This window comes from Rhinatrema bivittatum, chromosome 13 (assembly GCF_901001135.1).
Source record: "Rhinatrema bivittatum chromosome 13, aRhiBiv1.1, whole genome shotgun sequence".
NCBI classification, from domain to species: domain Eukaryota; kingdom Metazoa; phylum Chordata; class Amphibia; order Gymnophiona; family Rhinatrematidae; genus Rhinatrema; species Rhinatrema bivittatum.
The window spans coordinates 25,019,116-25,038,730 of record NC_042627.1 but is presented as its reverse complement, the minus strand read 5'-3'; the positions used below and the strand labels follow the sequence as shown (position 1 = coordinate 25,038,730).

The following is a 19,615-nucleotide window of genomic DNA, read 5'->3' as shown; positions in this document are numbered from 1 at the left end:
GTATTTAGATTTTGGTCAGGGAGTAATTTTCAAAGAGCTTGCATTTATTTTCTCTCTCCAACCTAAGCCACCTCTCTTATGCTGCGGGGGAGGGGAAGACCATTTTGAAGCCATGTTTTTATGTGCGTAAATGTCTGAAGACTACAATCTTTATAATTGCTGGTACTAAAACTTCTCTGGCAGGGAGAGGCTGAACTTCCAGGGCCCAAGCCTGCAGGGGGAATCTCTCTCTCTCTCTCGCTACCCAGGTGTATTTGCAGTTTATGAATTTCTGCAATGTCTGTCATTAGCCATACTGGACACTCGAGTAGGGTGTTCCAAAATTAATTCACTTGCTTTCATCTGTCATGAAACACATTTTCTCTCTCACATCCATAATGTTGTCCACAGGTTACATCTTGCTTCTCTGGATAAGTGTCCCTCCAGGATGGCCAGCACTAGGATAACATCTCCTCCTCCCAGTAGGGTAGGAATCCCCTTTCCAGAATGGGTCTCTTCCCAAGGTGGAAAAAACAAACAAACCTGAGGTCACAGATGCTCTCGCAGACTCAAATCCAATCAGGCCATTCTGGTCCTGGGTATCTAATAGGGATCTCCAGCTGAGCTCCTTTTTCACTCCACCAGTCTTCTCTCAGATGTTGAAGATGGATCTCTTCATTTTGAAAATCCAAACTTCCAGAAAATAGATGAAATCCTTTTATTCTCCTGGGCAGGAGGAGTGAGCAGAACTTCTTCCCAACACGAAGGACCCAGATGTCAAACAGGAATAATTCTTTTGTGGTGAAGTTATATGGAATCAACTGCTGTCCCTCCATGTGTTTATAGGGATGAGAACAACAAATAGCAAATATTCTTTATCCCGACCACCTCCAAGCAGTGGAAAGAATTATCCCAGATCTAGGAACAAAGATTTCACCACAATCCAAAAAATGCCTTGCACAAAACTGAGACAACTCCTTCCAGACACTGTACTGAACAGGGATGTGTGTTTCTCCCTTTCCTAGGAGTCCTAGATGGGAGCCTGAGCTAGGGACATCTAATGGCTACCTAGGGGGTCTGTACAGTTTGTTTTGATCATAATATTTAAGACCATGGAGGATTTTTTTTTCGTCTTCATATAAAGCATAGTTGGTCCATGTTCGAAATCCTCATTTTATGCTTGTGAAAACCTTCATCCCAGATGGCATGCTCAGGTGACACAGGATCTCTTGCTTCCTAGGAGGACTGTAGAGTAGCTGTCTTTGAGACTTTTTCAATGCTGCTAATTTGGCATGCAGGCATTGCCATCTTCTCTCCCTTTCTTACATCAAGCTCGTCATTTCCACAGCACTCTTGACCCCTAGCCTGTTGGACAGGAAAGTTGAAACAGTCTCCTGTGTGCACTGTAGCCTTAACAATGGGACTGGCCCAATTCAGCAAAAGTTTTAAGCATGTTTTTGTTTTGTTCTATGAAAAAGCAGATGTTTAAATGAATATAAGTATTGCCGGAGCCTAGTATTTAGGCTGCAGTACTCTATTTGGAGAATTTCTTGGCAAGGGATCCTTCATAGAGAAGGCTCTGCCATCTTCCCATTTTTCATTAGTGAGTTATTCTGGGTATATTTTTTTTCCTTTTGTATATGAAACTAAACAGTAGGGAGATGCATTCATGTGTCCATTCGTTTGATTTGTTTTGCCACTAAGCACGTATCTAACAAATGGATGTTAGGTGCACAAAACAAATGGTATGCGCTTAAAACTATGTGCACCTTTATGCACGCGCACAATTTGTTTTGTGTCCATTTGTTAAATACACGCTTAGCCATGAAATGAATGGATGCAACCCTCCTAAATAGCTCAGCAAGCAAACAAGACCATAATTTTTAAATGAATTACTCTCTAACTGGTACAAGCCAAAACGTATATCTCTTTATCTGCAATTTTTCTTTAAACAACCGGTAATTTTTATTTTGCTTGTGAAAACGGTTGCTTGCAATATCTTTTCATGGGCTTGGACTCCTGTGGGTTAACAAAAATAGAGAACATCAGCAAATGTAAAGAAACACTTTCATGATTTATTTTTTAATCTGGAAAAAACATTTTTTTAGGCTTAAATTTTTTAGTAGATGGCCATGTCTGAGGTCAAGCCTTAGTACTGAGTGAGTGCAGGAAAGGTTTTAGTCTGAGATTATCTAACAGTGCTGACAGATTTTGGTGCACTAAGGCAGTGACGCACTCAAGATCCAGGAGAGAGCACATGAAGGTGGCTGTTCCTGTTGTGGTGACCTTTGTCAGTCAACGTCTAATGAGTCGATGTCCCCTGGCTCTCCTATCTTTGGGAGAAGGAAGGGACAGGGACAAGCTTTTTAAATAGAGGTTTATCTTGAGGTATTTTAGCACTGAGTTTTAGAACTACAGTTTGGTGCATTATGTACACTAATGTAAACTAATAATTTGGTAGCATTCAAAGGACTTGCTTTCTCCTGTCCTAGAAAAGAACATGTTGCAATGCAGAACTGTTGGCTTGAGGGAAGTAAAGTGATCCTGTAGAAAAGACGTATTATGTTGGAGTAGCCCACTATAAATAGTGTGAATATTCTGGTCGGGGTATAATAAATCAGCTGCAGGCTTTCCCGCTCATGTGCTTGATGAATGAGATACCTTAACTTTGAGACTGTACACTACTGAAATCTGTCTTGTCATTTTTCTGTAGAATATACACTGTCCCGTCACCCAGTGTCTATTGAACTGTCACTATGATGAATTGAAAAACATGCCACTTATTTTGAAGCACTGAAAGTTATGACCATGCTATTGCTAGAAGTGGTCCAAGGGCTGTAAAGACTAAAAGACTTGGTGCATTGAAGTATTGCCTTTTGTCCAGCTGTATCTTGGTTTATGTGAGAATAAGGATTAATGAAAGCACCCTGCCCCTTCAGGAGAGATATGTAATTAAGGCTGCAAATTGATGACTGCCAACTCCCTCTTGCACACCAGTCTTCAAAATGAAATAACAGTGTAAAAAACTACTTTTTTTTTTTTTTTTTTTTTAAAGAGATTACCTAGTTTGTCAAAAGTAAAAGCTGTTTTTTCAACTAAAAGGGATTTATAGACTTGTAGGGATATTCCACTTGGTTATCCAGCTTATTACTTCCAAATACAATCAGGGTGGAGGGGCAGAGAAATGCCATTGCTCTAACACCGTAACATATTTATTTATTTATTTTATTTAAACGTTTTTATATACCGGCATTAGTTGTGGACATCATGCCGGTTTACATCAAAAACTGGTTAAGTTTGGAAATTACATTTTAACAGGGGAGTCAAAACTGGGAGGAGGGTAACAAGAAATAGAGGAGAAGTAACAGTAACATTAACGTGGATCCTCGAAGTGAAGAGGAGAGAGGATAACAATATGGTTCCTCAGTGTGAGGAAGAGGATAACAAAATATGATTCCTCAGTATGAGGAAGAGAGTAGACGTAAGGTGGTCTATTTTTATTGGAAATGGTGTAAGTTTTTTTTATTCTGGGTAGGCTTGTTTGAACAACCATGTTTTCAATTTCTTTTTGAAGTTGTTCATACATGGTTCAAGGCGTATATCAGTAGATGATGACATACCATTTGGCCCATCCAGACTGCTCAGTATTTCTGGTCTACAATGTTGAAGATAAATCTGTTGCCCATTGTAGAAACTGGGTTGGTTGAATATTACTCCTCCTTATCTAAGTTAATGTTTGTCTTCCTCTAGGGTTCCCTTCCATTCTAGGTCAGTGAGCATACAAGTTTCTAAAGCTTAATCCAAAACCTAGGATTTTGTATCTTCCATGTTTTAATACCAAGCTTTGTAATCTAAATATCTATCAAAACTAGCAAGGCCGTTGCCCTAACATCTGATTGCCTGGTTTTTTTGGGGGGTTTTTTTGTGACTTTATTGGATGGTATCTGACCACCATCAACTCAGTTAGTGTCTGAAGAGTTGTGACCTGGTTTCTAGCTGGCTAATGTTGGAAAGTTTTGGACAAAAACCTAACTAAAATTTCTTTTTGATCAGACAAAATCATCTTGTGCAGCACTTGCTACAGCTGTTAATAAACAATACTATGCAAAAGTCTGTTACTTGTAGTGAATTGCAACAGGACAGAGGTAAGAATGATGCTGGAAGACAGCATTCCAGAGAAACAAAGGAATTTTGACTGTGTGAATAGAAACGTATCTGTATTTCACACCATGCAGGAAAACACACATGGTGCTGCTCTGAGACCAGTCAGCTAGGTTTGAATGATCATTTGCATTGTGTAGCTTGTCTCTATACTATTTTTTTCTTTGCAGGTTGAAATTGGTGTGAAAGAATAGCCTAGTTATAAGAGCAGCAAGCTGAGTCCCACGGAAGCCAGAGTTCAAATCCTGTTGACAATCCTCGTGACCCAGGGCAAGTCACGTCACGCTCTCTTGTCTCAGGTACAAACTTAGGAGTCCATGTAAAGACCCGTGGTGAAATTGGCGCTAGTTGTCTGTGCATATTTTTAGCACATGTGGCAAGAGCAGGCACCTCCATGGGATGTAATAAAGGATGGTATACAAATGAGATGCGCACAGAAAATCTACGCTAAAGTAAAATGCGCACAAATATGCATGCTCAAGGCCTTATGTAATAAACTGTGCAGAAACCCCCATAAATGTGGTGACCCATGAGTGATTCTCAATGCGAAAGCCTTCCCCTTTCATATAACAGTTAGTGGTCCGGGAGTGGGACTGAAGGTGGGTAGAGCAATATCTAGCCCCTTCATTTTCTGTCTCCCACCACATGGCAACTGTACCAGCAGATACCGGTAAGCGTGAGAAATGAAGCGGAGATCTCTCCGGCCGACCCACAAAGTGTACCATAGCATCCAGAAAAGCGAAGGTAATCCATGATTACCCCAGAGCTGCATGGGCACACAGCCACACTAATGCCAGCAATAGAGTTAACCGGCCTCCAGACACGTGCTTTAACTTATCCCCTGCCCTGACTCGGGCACTAAAAAACCTGCACTAACTGATGCACAGCTCCCTACATAGCCTGTGAAGTTAATTGCCTGCTTTGCATATACTTGGGTTTTTACATAGACACACAAAACTAACACTGGAAAAACATGTGCAGATATGCATAAGTATGTGTAAAAACCCGTGGCAGCTTTAGTGCAAGTTATTACTTCAGCCCTATCATTGTAAGCTATCTGGGGTTAGGGAAATACCTACTTTACCTGAATGTAATTCGCCTTGAGCTACAGATGAAAAAGGTGTGGGCTAAATTTAAAAAAAAAACAAAACACTGAAATATTTGAACTTTTTGATTAATTCTATTATGACTGCCTGTTGGGGAACAAGGCCACCTGATGTCTTGGGTGGATTTCCTGTGATGTCTCCTTCCTCCCAAGATTCCTACTACTGCTGCTCTTCCCTTAGTCTTCCCATTGGTATGGTGGCAGGCAGAAACAAGGCTCTCGCGCTGCTTGCATGCATGTAGGTAACCTGGTGGTTCCCATGGTCCAGCTGAAGCCTTTCTGAGGAGTGCTGTGCATCTTTGGCAGAGGGGACCACGCTGAAGCTTGAAAGGGACATGCCATGTAGAACTGTGGTCTTAGACCCAAAGTTTCACCCAATCACTTTCATCCCTGGATCTCCCATAATTATATAGCAAATGGTGGCTCCCTGGGTTGTCCCATTTTGCTGTCCTGCAGGCAAGCAGGTACATCTGGGGGCAAAAAGGGGCGTACCACCAGTGCCAAGGTATCCTGTATCGACTGCAGGGATGACAAACTACCAGCGTCTAATTTTGCTCTGAGTGTGCGAAGAGGATTAGAATGCCTGGTCTACAAAGAGGCAGATTGAGCAGAGACCCCTGGCTGGCTGAAGACAAGGACGGGCATGCAAGAGCAGATGAAACGCCAGTAGGTTCAGGGTGATTCTGTGATCTTGGACCTCTCGCTGCTCAATGAGCATTCCAAGACAAGACCCACTGTACTTAAGAAAACAAACCAGTCTTGAACTTTCAAGGCTGCTTCCTCCATGAGAGAGGCTAGATTTTAGTTCCTTTTCTCAAGAGTCCTTGCAGACTTGAACTGAAGGAAGAGAGGTAACAGTGTAGCTAGTCTCTTAAGATGAATAGTACTGTGCCAGGGCAGTTAAATTTGATAGTTATTTCCAGAGATGAAGCAGCATTCATGAATGATAGAATGAATGTCACATGGAACGGACAATTGAAAAATGTACTAGCTTAATGAGTACATATTACAGAGAGTACAGTCTTCCTCAGCATAAATGTTCGGAGCTTTCAAAAAATGGATCCAGTAACCAGAAGGCATGGACCTGGTGGCAGGAAAAAGCAGAGAAATGTTCTATTAATCAAGAATCTTTGTTGATCCTGAGATACCTAATATTGTCCAAAGAAGTACAGATGGATCCCTGGAAGGGTCACGTTACAATGCTGACAGATTCTCAAATGTATCCAGGGCATTGTTTCATTGGCTTTGCTGACTTTTATCAGAGGGTCATACAAAATATGTTTACTATTGTAGTACCCTCCTAGCATCTATGCTGAAGAAACTTGCTACATTCAGATGGACCTAGATGATACGTCAGGTCTTTGACCTGTGAGGTACAATAGGAAGTTCTGGTTAAATCAAGTTTTTTATTTGAGAACCCTCTTTCCTGTTCCTGGCAGCACCTGCAGGGAACGGGAGGAGTCAGGAGGATACTGGCGTAGACAAAGCACAGAGAGCGAATAGCCGCCCTGACACTTAATTCAGCTCTTTTCCTCGTTTCCATTCCCCTCTCCATGAATTCCTGGATGAGAAGCCAATTATCATACATACAATGGTCTGGTATACAACGGGATTAGGGCTAAGGAAGGGGGTTAGGAGAGTGACGTGTGGGTTGGTAGAGACAAAATCTGTTGTACTCTGTATTAAAATTATATCTATAATGTATACATTATGAGTAGGAGGATTAAGGGAAGGTAATCAGGGTTGGATGTGGGAGATAAACATAAAACAGAGGTTCGTGAGAAGGTATCAGTTGATTTCCTGATTTTAATCTATTACTGTGTTCTTATGGAAGGGGGTCTACTATTAGCAAAGCAGAGTACAAAATCCAGATCCTATGAGGCCCAAAACATAATTATAAAAAAAAGAAGCCAGTTACCTAAGCATTGTGGATAGATGAGTATGGTATAATGGAGCTCTTATTTTAGTTATATCAGACCCCCTTCTGTTGTAGCCTGACCCTATGCAACTGTTCATCGTAGAGATAGGGCCTGTCACATCTGAAGCACCCATGTTGACCCTGCAGCTGTTCATCGTAGAGATGGATGCTTCAGATGTGACAGGCCCTATGTTGACCCTGCAGGAAGGAACCCATCAGGGGCTGCACACTTGCACCTACTTTTCAAAAGAGTTCTCACCTGCAGAATGCCTATATGCTACCTTTTTGTGGAATGGAGGCACTACCTCAAGGGGGAAATTCATTTGGTTATAGATGTTAAGTCACAGAAACTTAGAATATCTATGTTCAGCCATAACCACTCACCACTGGCAATGTCACTAGGTGGTGTTTTTCACTCGTGTCAACTTCCAAAGTACATATTTCCCTGGAACCCAAAATGGAAGCCTCCGTGCTTTGTTACAAAATGGCGAACACTATATTCTTGTAAAGCTGCTGCAACAGAAACAGCTGTCTGGTGTTTCTTCATGCTGGCGTGGCTCTGCCCTTTCCCTGTGATCACATTCAGGAGGAGACTAGCGAAACTCCACTGAAGAGAGTAACTATGCTGCCTGCTGAAAGCTCTTTCAGCCCATTTCTGGGGGTGAGCTTGCTGCCTGGCTCTATCCAGTGGTTGCTGTGACACTGATGTCATCTGAGGGAGACTCTTTAGTTGACCCTGCTGCAGGGGCGGACTGCCCCTTTGGGAGCTAGCAGTATCTAGGGATATTGGGACATGGTTGGATGGGCTATTCAGCTAACAAAAAATCAACTTACTAGGTTTATGGCTTACTCTCCCTAGTAGAAATAGGTTTGGTTTAAGATGTTTCTAGCTTGATATATTGATGTATAAAATCTATTATTTATTAAAAAATACATTTATAGACTTTTTTTAACAGTATATTCAAGAAATACACTTCTTGTTAGAAAACCAGCAATGAAATAATGCAAATGAAATCTCAATAAAAGAAAAACAGATCAATTTCAATGCCCAGTCCATAAAATAGAGAGAGCATTTCCAGGAAAAATACAAGCTGTCAATTCTCGAGGTAGTAGTAGGCCAGATGCAGCACATTGGGTACAGATATGAAGTGACCCGAGGGGTGGAAGTGACGACGGTAAAGAGACAAGGGGAGAATTGACAACCAATTTAGAGCTGAGAAACAGTTGGCTGTGCAGGTTCATAAAAATAGATTTCGCACTCTCTCTTGTATTTAATACATTTACATGGAAAATTAAGCCAAAATTGGGCCTCATAATAAGAAATTGCTTCCTCTTCTTGTGTTTGGAAACATCTGGATATACCTTAAGTTTGAAATTATAAAACATCTGGTATCTTAGACCTTTTTTTCCATATCAGGATCAAGTACAAAGCTCACAACATAGAAGAGCGGGCTGCTTCCTCCCCAGTGTCAGCCAGGATTTCAGTCAAATCCAGGGATTCAAGAGTTGGGGAGCCTGAGACAGGTCACCAATAGTCTGGTTTGTTTTTTTTTCCCCTGAAAAGGAGGGGGGGACAGGAATTCTCTAGAGTTTTTAAGGTTTGAAAAATAATACCTTGCAAGCATATCCGCAGGTGTGACAGTAACTTAAGGAAAATTAATAAATCATAATATTCGGGGTCTCCGTATATTCTCCATGTTGTGTAAATTCATATTAACCAAATGGGATTCCTTTTCAGAGTTTTGCTCCAGTTTAGTTTCCAAGGTATTCAAATGCTTTTCACATTCACTTCAGTTTCAAGAATCTGTCCTTCCCCGGGGAATCCTGTGTCTGAGCCAATAATTATTTTGCTCAGGAAGAGACCTCTCAAGCTCAGTATTGACTTCCCACAAACTTTACCAGCATCAGCTGGAAGATTAGACTGAAGTATCTGATGATTAAACCCTGTCTACCATGTGTTCCCAGATGAAACAGGGCTCACTGTACTTGAGGCTGCTGATTTAGTGAACATTGCCTCCAGCAAACCTTTCTCCACCTGCTTGGGGATCAGCCAAAGGCTTTCCATGCTTACTTGGGTTGCAGCAACTGTTCCAGAGGCTCCTGTCCCTGCTGGTGCCAAAACACAGACGTCTGAGGGCGCTGAGCCTATGGCACACCTCCACATGTACCCTCTGTGGCTGGAACTGTGGAGGTACCCCAGCCTTCAGGCTTAGAGGAACACGCCGGTCTGGGGGAGTTTGCCCACAAATCTTCTCCTGGCTACACTCCCCCCCCCCCCCCCCCCCAAGGAACTTAAAGCCATGGAGTTCACTGTGGCCCTTGCATGGGTAACGAGTCAGTCAGGCAACTTACAGTAAGTAGATCAGAGCTGCAGGGAAGACCCTGGTCTTTCCTGCATTGAACCATAACAAGAGGAAATAAGATGAAAAACAGAAACCGATGCAACAGAGCTCAGAGCAGTGCACTATTACCAATCACCCTTTGTATTAAATGCATGTTATTAAAGTGTCTTACTGATGTATTTTTTGTGATGTGTTAAACATGCATCAATGTATCATTAATTTATAATCGTACAAACGTTTTTTTTTTTCTTTGTAAACTGCTTTCAATTGGACTTTGGTACAAGGAAAGGTAGTCTATAAATGTAATTAATATAACACAACTACCCTGTGACCTGTCTCATCAGAGAACCCCTCAAAGCACTCTTAAAACTCCAACTATCCAGAGCAGGAAATCCTCCTTCATGGACCCCCATAAGATGGTGAGGGCCACCCTTACCTTGAACTTGTTACCCCCTGATCTGAGCAGTGGGAGCACAGGACAGAGAAAGAGCCCTCAACACTGCTTGGTCATTGAAAAATAAGCAAGGTATTGCTCTACCTAGCCCCACCGGGCTGGAAGAATTCTGGATATGCCATAACTCCATGTTAGCAAGGCAGTTTGGATATTGCAAAAGCCACTGCTTGCTGACCTAGTGTGGTGACCCAGCATGAGGGCTAACATTGTCAAGTACCTGCTCTACCTGACCCAAAGTACCACAGGAGAAATCTGTGAGTTTCAGTTGTCAGAGACTTCATCTCAATCCTAGATATTGATAAGCCTGAACTACGTTGCTGACTTCCCACAATTAAGTGTTGTCATTTTGGTGGTGGTAGGCCAGTCCACCAAAATGGCTCACATTAAATATTGGGAGTTTCTTTCTGTTTATTCCCTTCTTTGGGAGTCATAGTAGGTGTTTTCCATTGATATGTTTTTACACAACAGATATAAATTTACGTTAATTGTGGAAGTTGATCTTTGCTAATGACTAGTTGCATTTATAAAGAAGCAACTGGAAAGACTTTTTTTTTTTTTTTCTTCATTGATGGGTGGAACCTTGTGTGTATTTATTGGACTACATTTTTTCAGTGTATTCATGGAGTGTTGCTTTTGTGTACTGTGATTTTTGTTTTATTTACTTGATTTATAATCCATCTTTCAGACACTTCAGAGTGAATTACATTTAGGTACTGCTTTCTTTGGGTTCTTGCACTGTTAGGTTAAAAGATATTTCATTAAGCTTTATTTTTAAAAACATTTTTTCATTATTGCAGATTCATTTGAATGTGTATCTTTTTTTTGGATTTTTTTTATATATTTTTATTGAGGAATGTAGCAAAATAGGATATCACATAAAAAACATTTATTTATTTTATTTAACAGTTTTTTATACCGACCTTCATAGTAAATAACCATATCGGATCGGTTTACATTTAACAGGGGGTATAACTGAAGGAAACAATTCGGTTAACAATAGATATGAATAAGTCAGTTACAATCAACTGGAATCGAGAACTTGGAAGCTTATAATAAGCTGGAAGGAAGATAAAGGTAAGTAATAATAATAAATGAATACAATAGTGAAAAACGGGTTAAAGCTTGAAGGTGCTTTAACCTGGAGGAGCCAGGTGTTACATAACTGTAACACCATAAATCTCAATGATAGAAACAGAATATATTGAAATACCATATTTTATATAATAAAAAGAATACAATGTGAAGAAAAAGGAAGATGATAAATGCATGGATATCTTATTGTTTGATATTATTTAGCCAGTAACTTTTGTCATCTTAGTCTGTCCACAGTTGTCCTTGGCAGAAGCCATGGCACAGGCTTTGTTTGTGCATATGCTCTCATTTGATGGACTAGATTAGATCACCTTGGATTGAGGCATCCCACTCATATGGTCTTTATCAAAAGAGACTTGCTAGTTTTGATATACAGCTATGTATTTTCTCCATCCAACATTCCCAAATGGATGGGCAAACTAAGACTAAATTTGTTTTTAGAGCAATATCTTCATTGCTTCTTCAGTTATCAGGACGATGAGACCAGACTCCTAACTTATTCTGAATTCTCATATAACCATGCTGTGCATTCTTCCACTTATCAGACAGCACTCTTGGCTATTTGTCCTGTATTGACTCTTTCCTACGTACCAATTCTGGAGTTCCAGTAGCAAGTGATGTTACTCAAGAGTTATTTTAAATAGATCAAGCTCAAAGAACATCTATATGCAGCTATCTACAACAGTTGTTTTTTTTTTTTTCTTTGTAAACTGCTTTCAATTGGACTTTGGTACAAGGAAAGGTAGATAGCTGGGCTCTTCATATATCATGGGCCAAAATGTTTGGCTTACAATAAAATATCTAAGGACCCAACATCTGATGCCAGCTGGATCACAAATACACTGAGCTATATATCATTGTTAAACAAATCAACCCAATAGCATTTAAACTGCAGCTACATCAATCACCTCGGGTGTATCCATTATTTCAGGTTTCTTTTAAAGCCATTCACAGATAAAACATTTTCCAGGTCACAAATGGGTTCCACAGTCTCTGATTCAGATTCAAGGACATGTAATCAACTGTCCTGAACTCTAGGTGAATTCAGAACAGAATGAGTTACCTGATCACTTTGGAAGACTACAGTCCAGAAGAGATCCTGGGAACCTGTGGAAAATATTTTTTGTTCCTGCCAAGATCCATGCCTTCTATAAGCAGTAGCCAACTCTCAACCCCATGCCAATCCACACTGCCACAAGCTGGGCCTAACACCTGGAGATTTCTTGTGAAAGAGATGGTTTATGTGAGGTCTGGTTGCTCTGAGATTTGAGGGTGGCTTAGGTTGGAGGATGGGTGTCCTGGCCAGAGGGCTATCCTGGGAATACTGGAAGTCCAAAGATCAAAAATCTCAAAAATAGTTTTTGGAACTGTGCTTCCCTGGATTTTATTTAGTTGGACCAGTGAAAAGGGGTTCCTGGGAACAAGGAGTTCCCAGCACCTTGAAGGTTGCCCAGCATTTTGCTGTAGAATTTCGATCCTGCTTTCCAACTCCAGACTTAATCTGCAATTCTACCTGCCCATGGATTTCATTGACACCTGGTTTAGAACTGGCATTGGGTCCTTGTTAAAATCTGTATCTGTCTTCTGCTACAACCTGAATTAAATGTCTAGACCTGCTTGTCTGTTCATTTTGGGAACATGGGAATATACTCCTAATATACTCCTAATCACCCAAGAAGGCAACTACCAACTCTCCAACACTCATTCTTCGGCACCACCTCCTCTTTCTACCCAGGTCAGAAACCTAGGAGTCACCATGGATAACCTACTGAATTTCAAAAGTTTTATCAGTAACACAGTGAACACTCCCTTCTCTTCCCCATCCTATCTCCTAGCCTGATTAAAATTAACCTCATAGTTTTCTTTTTTTTGTACATATGTATATAATTGCAAACTTTGTTTATAATTTTATTGCAAAACTTCCCATGTTATTGTTCCCCCTCTCGTTAATGCCTTGTTATCATGTTTTTACTGTTCAATGTAAAGCGCCATGCCGTGCGTTTGTTTTTGCGTTACAATGTGAACCGATATGATATCCTTGATGAATGTCGGTATATAAAAATTTTAAATAAATAAATAAATAAATGCTTCTTCAAACTCCAGGTTCTAAAAAGACTCAGACCTTTATTGCACCCCCAGGATTTCAGATCAGTTCTGCAAGCAATCATATTTTCTAAAATTGATTACTGCAACTCCCTTTTACTTGGACTCCCTGATATCTCCTTGAAACCGCTACAAATGCTCCAAAATGCCACTGCCAGGATCTTAACTAAAGCAAAAAAAAGGGACCACATAACACCAATATTAAAAAATCTCCATTGGCTCCCTATAAAACACAGAATCACCTACAAAACCCTTTCATCCATTCATAAATCCATTTACAAAGCCTCATACCTAGACCTCAGGATCCCATTCCAGCTACATACTTCCTCCCGTCCACTGAGAACTGCGCAAAAAGGCTCTCTGAAAATCCCTCCACTTAAAATTTCGTCAAACAAAAGAGCCTTCTCCACTGCAGGTCCGATCCACTGGAACTCTCTACCTTCGGATCTTAGGCTTGAACAATGCCCCCTCACTTTTAAAAAAAAGACTTAAAACTTGGCTTTTCTCTCAAGCCTACGATTGAGTACTATCCACAAATCCCTCCTCCAGGTCTATGCCATATAATACCTCTTAGCTCAACAACTAAAGAATTAATTTTCCAATCCCTCTTGTCTATTTTGCAGATATCTAATTCATAACTGATTCATTTTAATCGCCTGAGTATAACATGTCTATTACTACTGTTGTTGTTTTAATGTTATTTGTTATTAGTATTTATTCAATTGTCTCCAAGTTCATTTTCCTGTTCCATGTAAGACTCGCATGTTAAGTCACTCCAATGTTATATGTAAACCGAAATGATTAGCAACATTGTTGCTAGAATTTCGGTATATAAAAAATGTTAGATAAATAAATAAATAAATAAATACCCCCACAGGGGACCTGATTGCTGTATGTGACAATATTCAGATTAGGAACATGATCCCATTTCCCAGAGTCTTAATGCTGGCAATGCAATCATTTTCATTCTCCTTCTTGATTTTCGTCACTTGGTCAGAAAATCTGATTTTTGTAGGCAAGTAATTTCAGCTTTCTGAAAAATGTTTAATCTTGATGTGGTGGTGGTGGTAGACTTAAGAAGGGATATAATGCTTATGTATTGTTTAAATCTTCTAATACTATCCCTTTATCTTTTAGTTCTTGGGAATTGTCATGGTTTGGAGGTTGAAGAACAGGGATTCTAAAAATGATTTCAAATATTTGTAACCACAAAATCCATAGTTTCTGGTAGTGAACAAAATAACATCCATAAATAAACTGAAATAATAACTTACATCTTGCATGTTACTCATGTGGGTTCCTGGCTTCTGGAACAGAGTCTACAATTCAACCATTCATTTAGATAATCCAAATGCTTGCTTATAAAACGTTATTAAATATTTTACACTAGTTGCATGCATAAGACAAAGCAGAGCTGCTTGATAATGTAAGACAAATAACCTAACTACTTAAGTTAACACACCAGTAGGGTCTAGTAGCTCAGTAGACTGGCACACGCCAACCACTTCTTTTTTTTTTTTTTTTAACCTTCAGATGAGTAATTTAAATCTAATACACATTTGTATTGAGTGAAACAAGTTATTTTCATCTGAAGGTTCTTTTGGTGACTCATATGAAGTAAACTGGATATAACTTTGTCATTAAATACCATCATCTATATTATCACTTTAGGCAGCCGTCATAAAGGATCCATAGATTGAGCATACCATTCAGTTTCTAGAACCATCAATGTCAGAGATGGTCTGTCCTTAAGAAGGCAGCTTCCTTTGGGAGAAAATGTGGGAGAAACTCACACTAATGCGACTAGATTTTATTTCCAGCGTTTCTTCACTTTTTCCTCTTTAAATTTAACTAACAATTGTCACTTTCAGCACATTGTGTGTTTGTCAAATTAGGCAGCATATAACAATAAAAGAAATTTTGAACAGAACAACCCCACACCAGCACTCTGGGTCATGAGTTGTGAGAAATAATGAACATGTACATCACATAGAGTTATTGCCTTTTCTTTTTTGCTAAATTTCCAGTTAAAACTTGACTCTTGGTAAAATATTTCTAGACTTGAATAGCAGGAAAAAGTCTCAACGTGACCTAGAATATATATATATATATATATATATATATATATATGTCTGTAGCATATCTACAGTATTAAAAAGCTTTTATATTTGTTGTATGATTGCTGTTGGAAATGCAAAGAAGTACTTGAAGGCCTCAGCAAGCAAATAATTCTAGGCTTCATTTCATTTCACATCCTTTCTTAAATCAAAGTTGTTAGGATAAATGCATTGATTGCCTTGCTACTGTTACCTTTCTTTGTTAGTTAGTACAGCTAATATTTAGTTGTCAGTTAAGCAATGTTGAATCATTTCTATTTACTGAACACTGTTCTTCCAATCAGGATCCTAATTTCCTTCTGTGTTGCTCAGAGCAGTTTAAAAAATATTTAACTAAAGTTTCTTTTATATATAGTTAAAAAAAATATATAACTAAACAAAAAAATATATTTTGACAGAGCCTTGTTGAAGGATTGACATTTATTAAACTCATTACTATGATAAATTGCACTCACTCTTTTGAAGTTAGGATTACCATATTGGGATGAGTTTCTTCTTATCCACTCCTGGACTTGGCTGTTGCATACAGATATGCGGCCATACAACAAATGGCTTGCATATGTGCAGTGGGCCCCTGCGGTCACAGTGGCGGCAAGCCACTCAGGACATCCATGTCCGCATCCACATATCTCCACCTCTCCAGGACTCCTGGTCTTGGAGGGAGAGTCTGTCCAATTTGGAGCAGGGGAGGCCTTTTCAGCCTCCCCCCTACCTGGATTCTACTCACCACAGATGCATCCAACCTGGGGTGGGCACCCATGTGGAGGGACTCCGCACCCAGGGCAAGTGGTCCACTCAGATCAACTTCCTGGAGCTCCGTGCGATTCGATACGCTCTCTGGGCGTTCAGCAATTGCATGCTCAACAAATTGGTCCTGATCCAGACCGACAACCAAGTGGCGATGTGGTAGATCAGCAAATAGGGAAGCAACAGATCATTCCCCCTCTGTCAGGAAGCAGTCCAGATCTGGGCTTGGGCTCTATCCCAGGGTATGGTCCTCTGAGCCACGTACCTGACCGGGACAGAAAATGTGGTAGTGGACAGACTGAGTCGGGCCTTCCAACCCCATGAGTGTTCCCTGAAACAGGGGGTGGCAAACCAAATCTTCCACCTGTGGGGGACCCCAGATGTGGATCTATTCATCTCCCCCTGCATCAGGAAGGGGGATCAGTTTTGCTCCCTGTACAGGGAGGGACAGAAAACCAGCCTCTGACGCCTTTGCCCATTATTGGAGCCAAGGGCCTTCTGTACGTGTATCCTCCATTTCCTCCGGTGACGAAGACTTTCTTAAAGCTCGCCAGGACAGGGGGACTATGATCCTCATAGCCCCTTATTGGCTGAGGCAGATCTGGTTCCTGATCCTGCGGGACCTCTCCCTCCAGGACATGATCAATCTGGGAACTTCTCCCAGATCTCATCACACAGGATCAGGGCAGGCTATGCCATCCCAACCTCTGGGCCTTGTCCCTGACAGCCTAGATGTTGAGTGGCTGATTCAGCAGCCCCTTGATGTCTCAGTGGATGTGTCTCTTGAGTCCTGGTGACTTCCAGGAAGCCTTCCACTAGGAAGTCTTATAGCTTGAAGTAGAAGAGGTTTTCTGTGTGGTGTGAACGCCATGGCTTAGATCCATTCTCCTGCACCTTTTTGGAGGCTGGTTTGAAGACCAACTCCATCAGGTTACACCTGAGTCCTATCTGTGCCTACCACCAGGGTGTGAATGGTTCGCCCAGCTCTGTGCAACCCATAGTGGGACACTTTTTATGTGGGATCTGCTTCAATTGAAGCCCCCCCTGCAGCCTCCCACCGTGTCCTGGGACTTCAGTGTCGTATTGGCCCAGCTCATGAAGGCACCTTGTAATCTCAAGTACCTGACAGGTCACATTTTTTGGTTGCAGTCACATCAGCACATGGAGTCAGTGAGCTGCAGGCCTTGGTGTCGTATCTGCTCTATACAAAATTTCTTTCATGATAGGGTGGTTCTGTGTTTGTACCCTAAGTTCCTGCCTAAGGTTGTGACTGATTTCCATCTTAATTAGTCCATTGTCCTGCCCACCTTTCTTTTTTTTTTTTTTTTCCCCAGGTGAATGGGCTCTGCACAGGTTGGATTGCAAGAGAGCTTAGCCTTCTACCCAGAGCAGACAGCAGGCCAAAGGCAGTCCACGCGACTCTTCATCTCTTGACAAAAGGAGATTGGGAGTTGTGGTGGCTAAGTAGATGCTCTCCAACTGGTTGGCAGATTGGACCTCCTTCTGTTATGCTCAGGCGGGACTGCACCTTGGGGGCTATGTCAAAGCTCATTCTATTTGAGCCATGGTGACTTTGGTGGCCCACTTGAGAGCAGTCCCCATGGGCGAGATCTGCAAGACTGCGACATGGAATTCTCTCCACACTTTTGCAGCTCACTACTGTGTGGACAGGGATGGCAGATACGATAGCAGCTTTGGCCAGTCTGTCCTTTGGAATCTTTCAGTTGTAAAACCCAACTCTTCATACAGAGGCCCATTGTTCGGGTTCAGGCTCTCTACCTCTGTTACCAACAGCACCTGTTTTGTGCCTGTTGGCACCTGGTTAGGTGACTGTTGGTTTGAATTATTACTGGAGAGCAGCCTGTAGCTAGGGATTCACCCATGTGCGAGGACTACCATCTGTTACCTGTTACAGGTAAGCAACTCTGCTTTCTCCTAGGACAAGCAGGATGGTAGTCTTCACAAAACTCGTCCACCACCCCCCAGAGTTGGGTTTTTCTGTGTTTTTTCTTTTTTTCATAATTCTATGGTACAAGACTGAAGAGTGACCCTGCACGGACGCATTTGATAGTGGCATGCTGGGCATACTCAGTGTGCCAGTCAAAGATTTTCGTGCCGGGCACCATGTGTGAGGACTAACATCCTGTTGTCCTAGGAGAACATCTGTTACAGGTAAACAACTCTGCTTTACATATATAGAAATTGGACAATGTATGTAATTAGTGCTCTGTGACTGAGCTGTACACAGTACTCGAGGTGCAGTTGCACCATAGACCTATATAGCGGCATTAAGATGTTTTCTGTTTTATTTTCCATTCCTTTCCAAATAATTTCTAGTATTCTATTAGATTTTTCAACTACTGCACACCGAATTGAGGATTTCAATATTCTGTCCACAGTGACTCCAAGATCCTTTTCCTGGGTGGTTACTCTTAATGTGGAACAGAGCATTGTGTATCTAAATTAAGGGTTATTACTCTTCCTTGTTCAATGCAAAATGCCTATGTCTTGTGCATTATTTGTTCCCTGATATATTTGTCCCCTTCCTTCCAATGTATACATATTGGTCTTTAAATCTTACCTCCTGGACCTTTTATAACAGCTATTCTGTGCTGTTTTGGTAATCTTCTGAATCTCTTCTACTGTGCCCTGTGATGCAGCTTTTTTAATGTGTCATGGAGGATCAGATCTTATGGATGATGTGTGTAGGGGTGTCTCATCACCTTTCAATTTATTTTGGTTATATCGTTTTGCACCCCATCATTTTATTGCCTTGTCACTTTTTTTTTTTAACTCTTTATTACATATTTTTACATAACCAAAACCAAACAGAATAAGTACAGGATTAAACATCTTGGCATACAACACTCCTGCCATATAACTTTCTTACTTTTCTGCTTTGTCTCCACTAATTCACTAATTATAAAAAGTTGTTCCTTTGTTATGTTATGTTACACTGATCTACCCCTGTTCGATGTAAACCGACCTGATATGGTATTCAACCTTGAAGGTCGGTATAGAAAAATGTTAAATAAATAAATAAAAAAAATATAATGTGCTAAATGATGTTGGAAACCTTAGGAGAAAATCAGAAAATACAAACTAAGAAAAAGACAAGTATAACATAGCACTAAAAAACCAGCTCATACCATCAATCCATAAAATAATTTGAGACACCCCCAACCTGGTCTAATTTAAAGGCCTCTCCCTTCAGTTTAAAGCATAGCAGTTCAATATCCACAATATCACAAATCTGCTTATGCCAATCCTCCATATTAGGACAGTATTTCCAACAAGTAGCAATGATGAATCTAGCAGAGAGCAGTACTGGTCCACCAGAGGACGATGTTTGGGAGAAACTAAAGAACCATCCCATTGTCCTAGCAAACCCAGTTGTGATGAGAGGTATGCTGGTGCATCTATAATATCAGAAATTTCTTGCATCACATCAGACCAGAATTGACGTATGTTTGGACAAAACCACCACATATGGGCGTATGTACTTCTCTTGACACAACCACGTCAACACTGCAAGCCAACTTCTGGAAAGAGAGAGAGACCGGGGTATGATAAGTCCTATGTAACAAATGGACCATC

General features: G+C 40.8%; 1 protein-coding gene across 6 annotated transcripts in view; it reads left to right on the top strand.

The window, feature by feature from the left end:
- Nucleotides 1–19,615, top strand: part of CSNK1G1 (casein kinase 1 gamma 1) — a 251,138-nt gene that overhangs the window by 12,068 nt on the left and 219,455 nt on the right. For 2 of the 6 annotated variants that reach the window (XM_029574620.1, XM_029574618.1), the window contains exon 2: nt 4,311–4,439. The exons of the other annotated variants lie outside the window; for them this stretch is intronic. The gene's annotated coding sequence lies outside the window, so the exon portion shown is untranslated. The remainder of the gene's footprint in view (nt 1–4,310; nt 4,440–19,615) is intronic. 6 annotated transcript variants of the gene reach the window in all.